General features: G+C 36.4%; 1 long non-coding RNA gene across 1 annotated transcript; it reads right to left on the bottom strand.

The window, feature by feature from the left end:
* Window positions 1-263: 263 nt before the first annotated feature.
* Window positions 264-6,310, bottom strand: LOC121401556. Its single transcript, XR_005966348.1, has 3 exons — window positions 5,865-6,310; window positions 3,470-5,474; window positions 264-919 (listed from the first exon to the last, which is right to left on the bottom strand). It is a non-coding gene; the product is annotated as an uncharacterized LOC121401556 (long non-coding RNA).
* Between the last annotated feature and the right edge of the window lie 269 nt (window positions 6,311-6,579).

The following is a 6,579-nucleotide window of genomic DNA, read 5'->3' on the forward strand; positions in this document are numbered from 1 at the left end:
TTGCTCACGGGTTCACAAGGTTGGGGATCCTGTGCAAAAGGCAGTTATTTTGTTAGATTTTGTTGAACTGGAATCAGTTATTTCGGTGAGCTCTAATTCATCTGCTAGGAAAGGAAGCCCCCCGATAAGATATATTGAATCTAACTGTCAATAAATATCTGACACCCAACTGCTGCAAGAAGACAGAATGAAGAGAAACATATGCTGAGAGAGGGATAGTGAAGATAAACTTGATTATTTCAGAAACAGTACATATCATTTAATTGATTATATTTATAAAGTTTATTTTTGAGATAGTTCTCCTTTAAAATACATATCAAGAATCAAGAAGATATTTCTTAGCCACATCAAGCAGTTGCACAAGTTCCACATTCCAGATTTCAAATGAATAAAAATTGGTCTGAAATTTCTAAATTAAGAGTATTTTATTTTTAATCAGTTAGTGGGTGTGTAGTGATATATTCTTTGTTTTTGATGCCTGGCTTGTTTTGGTGCTCAGAGACCCACAGCACATCTCTAACAACTCCCAATTGGCTTCATACTGAATGCACGATAGAATTTCCCAATATGCCTCATCTGTAGATCTGCAGATGGTAACCGTTATCAATTCTTTAAATGCAAATTAGATGTATGCATGGAGCCTTTAATTAGACTGACAAACCCAAGCAAATGCATTCTTGAACCTAAGGCATGTGTACTGATGGACTTTCTATACATATATATTGTATTTAAATACTGACTGATATTCCATTTTTTTCTGACAAAAGAGTCTTTAAAGGCATCTACTGGGGGACATCATTTCTTAATTTAGTTACATCCTGTTACTTACAACCTCCACCTTATACCCTTTCTATAATCCACTGTCAGAATGATCCTTTAGAGTTGTTTTGATGCCTTCTGTCACTTACATTGGTGTTACCTGTTGAAAAAATATATAGAAAAATAACTAAAGCAATAAACAGAAAGACAAGCCTGCAAGCTACAGATCACCTGATTCTCATACAGCTAGAAGAATAGAGTGACATAATTGTATCATTATATGCAATAATCCTAGTATACTGTATATAAACAGGGATAGCAAAAAAGTCTATAGGGGAGCTTCACTCATGGGACATTAACTGAACAGCCAGTGGGAAATTAATATTACCATGGACCCTTGTCAGTTTTCAATACAAGGGACCTACCAGCCCTCTACACATTAGCACATATGTAATAGTAATACTAAAGGGCTCATTTATTAACAATCGAATTTTCATTTTTTAAATTCAAGATTTATTAAGTGTAAAAACTACGAATACAAAACTTCGCCAGGTAAAATTAGTGAGAGCTGGGATGATCCTATTGGACCGTTTTAAATCAATTTGGACTTTTAGAGGTTTTCATATTTTTTTTTCACTAGGAATTGTTTGAAAAAACAAAATTCTTTAGAAGTGTTCGAGGTATTCCAATTATATAGTGCATTCATTTCCGTTCTTACTTTTTTATTTGAATTTTTCAATTCATAGTTTTAGAGTTTGTTAGTTTAGTCGTATTTTCAAAAACCTCTAAAACCACTAAAATCCGACCTTTGATAAGTAGGCCTCCACGAGTGGGCAACTGGTTTATAGCCATCACTGCTGTCACTTGCATTAGCTAAAAAATGCTATTAGCAAAGCCTTAGTAGCGGCCACAACATTAATAAATAAAATATCATTTGTGGCCCGTTGCAGGATGACAAGCCATTGTGGCCCCTGTGGATCCATTGCTTTGACTGCAACTCTCCTTTCTATAATGCATCATTGGGCAAATTTGCACATGGGCAGTAACCCATAGCAACCAATCAGATAATTTCTTTCAGTACCTGCAGCTGGCTGAAAAAAAGCTAATCACTGATTGGTTGCTATGGGTTACTGCCCAGAAGTTAATTTGCCCACTGTTTATAAATAACCCCCATTGTGTTGCAGTAGTCAACTCTGAATCATTATGACTATTATTGTTAAAAATGACATTTGCTCGATGATTGCAATGTCTTTAGCTTGATGATTTCATGTATTTTATGTACCTTTTAATAAAACATTCTTTCTTTATCACGCTTTTATTTTGACCATGTACTTTTCAAGGTTTAATATTAATAATGTTTTATTCAACTCTGGTAGTGTGCGCTGATACACAAGAGGTGCTGTACCTGGTGATCAGTTCAAGTGTACATGCTTGCTTTTGCACACAGTGGAAGAAATAACATTCACAAATGGTAATGAAAAATGTCCTCCTTTCTGCACCCATTCATCCCTGCTTTATTTAGGAACAACATTTCTGTGTTTTTTTAAATATGTAAGAAACTTGTACTCCTTTAAATCTGTTGGTGGCTCTCCTTGCTCCTTTTGTCTCTAGCGTTAAACAGTGGGTGTTTTAAATAGTCAAGTAAATTTATTATGCACCACCGAGAGACAGAAACCTGAGTCAGAAACCAGACATCCATTTCTCCTCTCTCTGTCTATCTTTAATCAGACCTACATGGACATGATGTGTATATAACATTCAAGCACTCTAACATTATTCACTGGCCTGACATTAATTTTAGTAGCAGAGCAGGTCAAGGGGGTTCAAAGAAAACTGAAGGAGTTTTACAAAATACGTCAACTTCAATGGGATAAAAATAAAATCCACTTGTGGAAAATGCTAACAAACTGAGCTAGTTTATATTAACATGTCTATAGCAGATAACGGCTGGGAAGCAAAGAATCCCTTTTTGTTAGAGGTTCCAAACAGTGCCTTTGTCATTGGCGATTCTCTTGTCCTGCCCCCCCTCTACTAACAAATCTTTTCAACCTAAAGAAGATTCTCTTCAAAATTACCTTTTTGTCCATTTGATTGTTCTGAAAAGCTTAAAAAACTGGGCTACTAGTCTGAGTATCCATGTGTTTTCTGAATTGAGAAAAGACACATATATCTAACTTAAAAGAAAATGTCAGACATTAACAGGCCAATTTATAAAGCTGTGAAAAAAAGTTTCAGGGCCACAAATAATGGCATATTTATAAAGCTTTTTTGATATTGTTTACTTATGTGCGTGCCATCGGCATTCAGCGCAATCACAGAAATAATCCATCAGCCACAGCTAATCACAGTACTAAAGTATTATTGATTTTACGTCACCCTATCACTGTAATGTACGATGTGTGTGTGTGTGTGTGTGTGTGTGTGTATATATATATATATATATATATATATATATATATATATATATATATATATATATATATATATATATATAGAGGATTCACACAGGGAACTTTTTCAAATAAATTAAAATCTCATACTCTTTATTTAATACATTTCAGTCTGTGTCTAAATATATACACGCACACATGTCTGCGTTATGTTATACATACAGGGGAACTGCATGGTAAATATGACGGTTCACTAATTTTGTTTTTAACTAATGTCAACCAGCTATTTACTATGAATGTATAAATTAGGCCCAACTCACCAGCCAGCAAGTACAGCCAGAATACCCAATCTTCAAAAGTTTTTAGATCATTACAATCAAGCTGGTCAATCACAGACTCATCACAATTAACCACTCTGGTTGGCCATTTGGAGTGACTGATAAGTGTTCAGTTGCTATGGACTAAAATTCCTGTCATCTGATAGCCCCACTGTTGCATATCAGAGGTCATTGACCTACAGGAAGGGGCTGCACCTCCCACCCACTTCCCATACATTCCCATAGATTGCCCAAAGGCCAGTACATATGTGGCTAATTCACACTCAGCCTGATCAGTCAGTTTAGGCCACGCAATCAAGCTGAATAGGAATCCACTATGGTGTGGGCAGCTGCAGAATAGAAGAATCCATCAGGTGCTTTATTTTTCGATGAGCAGGCAGTTAGATAGATTGATAGATACATAGAAAGCGAGACAAATAGTGACAGATAAATAGATATATGATATATGTAGATTAGATAGATAAATATTTAATTGTACAGTGCTGCAGAATTTAAGGCGCTTTATAAATACATATTAATAATATTAATTTCAGCCCTATTACTTTATATCTTACATGGAAAACAAACAGTTGCAAAAAGCAGCAAGCATGCACAGTTTATTGTGTTATGATCTTCTCTTTACTAATAATAACAAGTAACTATAAACAGAAAAGTGTACACATCTGACATACAGATTACATACAGATGCTGACTAATACTGGAGGTGAAGAGGACCGTGTTCATAAGAGCTGACAATCTAAAAGATAGTTCTGCATAATATTTTATGTGAAATTTGCAAAGAGCAAAACAGTTTGCACAAATAAGAATAAACATTTGCATTGTGAATATTCATTGCACATTGCCCACTGTGCTTGAAGGTGTCATAATCTTTTGAAGCAAACGTAACTTTTTTAGTAAGTTTTATTACATTCACTTCGCACTGGAGCAAACTATAAAATTCGCAAACCTTCTTTCACTGTCAGGAGTGGTCGCTAAACAGTTTCCTGGTTCGCAAAACCTATATTAAATTTGTGCAAAGGAAAGTTTGTCCGCACAGAGGCATAACTTTTCGCATTGCGAATATTTTTCCGTTACCGACTTTTATTACATTCCCCCAATTGTATCTTATAACCTGCACAAAATCTTGCTGTGTTATTACATGAAACACAAGGGTAAGAGAGTGGACGGTACTACCAAAAAAACTATTTGTTTTTGTTGGCCGTCATGTGGGGGATGGTGGTGCCTGGCTGAAAGTATATGTTTGTGTGCATAAACCTGTTTCCTGTTGAGAACTCAGCTCACAACAAAGGGGATTGTAACTTTCTTAATATGGACCTGAAAAGCAATTAGCATTTTCTAACCTGCGGTGTAATAGTGCAGCCTCAGGAGAAAATATTTACAAATCAAAGGTGCAATAATGAAGTTAGTAAAAATGTTAATTTTTCCTTCCCTCTGGATACAAGAGCAGCAGATAAATCATGGGATTAGGAGAGTCGCATAACGCACACACATGCTTGTAATTTAGTTATCGATTTCGCTGTGGCAGTTCCATAGGCTGCAAGCTCCTTGGGGAAGGTCAGCCTTCATATTTGTTGAATTGTTGTATAGGGCGTGGCATATTTCTACAGGCAACCTGGAGTTATGGAGGCAACCTGTGTTGAGATGTTGGGACTACAGCTCCCAACATTCCAATATCTGGATGACATCATGGCATATGAAACCTAGTAATTGTGATCTCTTACTTAATTTAAATCTTAACTTAAATACTTAACTTAAAGGGATAATATAATACCTAAGCTTTTCTCTTCTTTAATTCCTTATTAGTGCTAGGTGATCTAAGGTCTTCCCTTGCTTCTTATCTCAATCGCCCATCTAATTTAAGGGTCTTCAGCTGGAGACCTCTGGGCTGGCTATAGCTCTCCAATGCATTTTATGGCTCCAACGCTTCCCAAGGCTTCCATGGTCTTCCTGTATGATATTTCCATAGCTTTCTATGCAAAGTGGTGACCTGTGGAGAGAAACATTTTGATCACAGCTGTTTTCCATATGATTGCAGCGATGGTCATCATGTCCCATGTGCCGAACCTCAAAGATATGGCGGAACTGCTGTTGTGGCACAAAAATGAAGGGATGTAACTATTTCATTACACGTCAAAACTCACTCAAAGTACATGTATTTTTTTCTAAAGCAGTGACACACATTACTCTGTTTTCATGCAAAAACTTAAGAAGTTTCTGTAGGGGGGGGGATTAAAAAAAGCAACAACATATTTTAAGTAAATAGATTAAAAAAAACACTGCTGACTTATAGTGTTGGCAATTTCTGGAGATCCCTTCCATGCCATGTAACCCTTCTAACCAGACCCATATGGACAGCTACAAACAATGCAATACTAACCTTTAATGTGTGCATCACAGCACAGCATTCTGCATTTTTATAGCCTTGCTGTTGAAAGAGAAGAGCAAGAAAGCCTTCTCCTTGCTTGGTTTATGTTAACATCTTGTTCTTTTTGTTGCTATAATGCAGGAAGGTCGGCCTAAAACCCTTAAAGCTTACATAGGGAAATGCATGGAACTGGTATTATAACTTAACATAATACAGCATTATAGCAGCCTATTTGCATATCATTAGCCAGAATTCCTGGGTGCATGCTGAAATGCCGTATTCACTAGCTTTTATTTTTATGGAAATGCTGTTTTTAAAACTGGCTGTTAATGTGCAAATACTTTACTTCAACTTTACTGTGCTGTTTACAGGGGAGGGGAGTTTTCATTTTACATAAGCCTTCCCTTTTAGCCTGTCGAATAATCACCATGGAAATATAACAAATGCCAGTATTGATATTTTCATTACATATGTTAATAGATAGATGATAGAGATAGACGATACATAGAGAGAGGGAGAGTGTGAGAGTGTGTGTGAGAGAGAGAGAGAGAGAGAGAGAGAGAGAGAGAGAGAGAGAGAGAGAGAGAGAGAGAGAGAGAGAGAGACTGTAGATTTAGCCATATGAAATGTATGACAGCTGCAGGTTACTCAAGACCAAATACACAACTCAGGGGTATAAAAGATAGGAAGGAGTCCTTGTGACATGGTTCAATGGTTCAGTTTGACA

Source organism: Xenopus laevis, chromosome 3L (assembly GCF_017654675.1).
Source record: "Xenopus laevis strain J_2021 chromosome 3L, Xenopus_laevis_v10.1, whole genome shotgun sequence".
NCBI classification, from domain to species: domain Eukaryota; kingdom Metazoa; phylum Chordata; class Amphibia; order Anura; family Pipidae; genus Xenopus; species Xenopus laevis.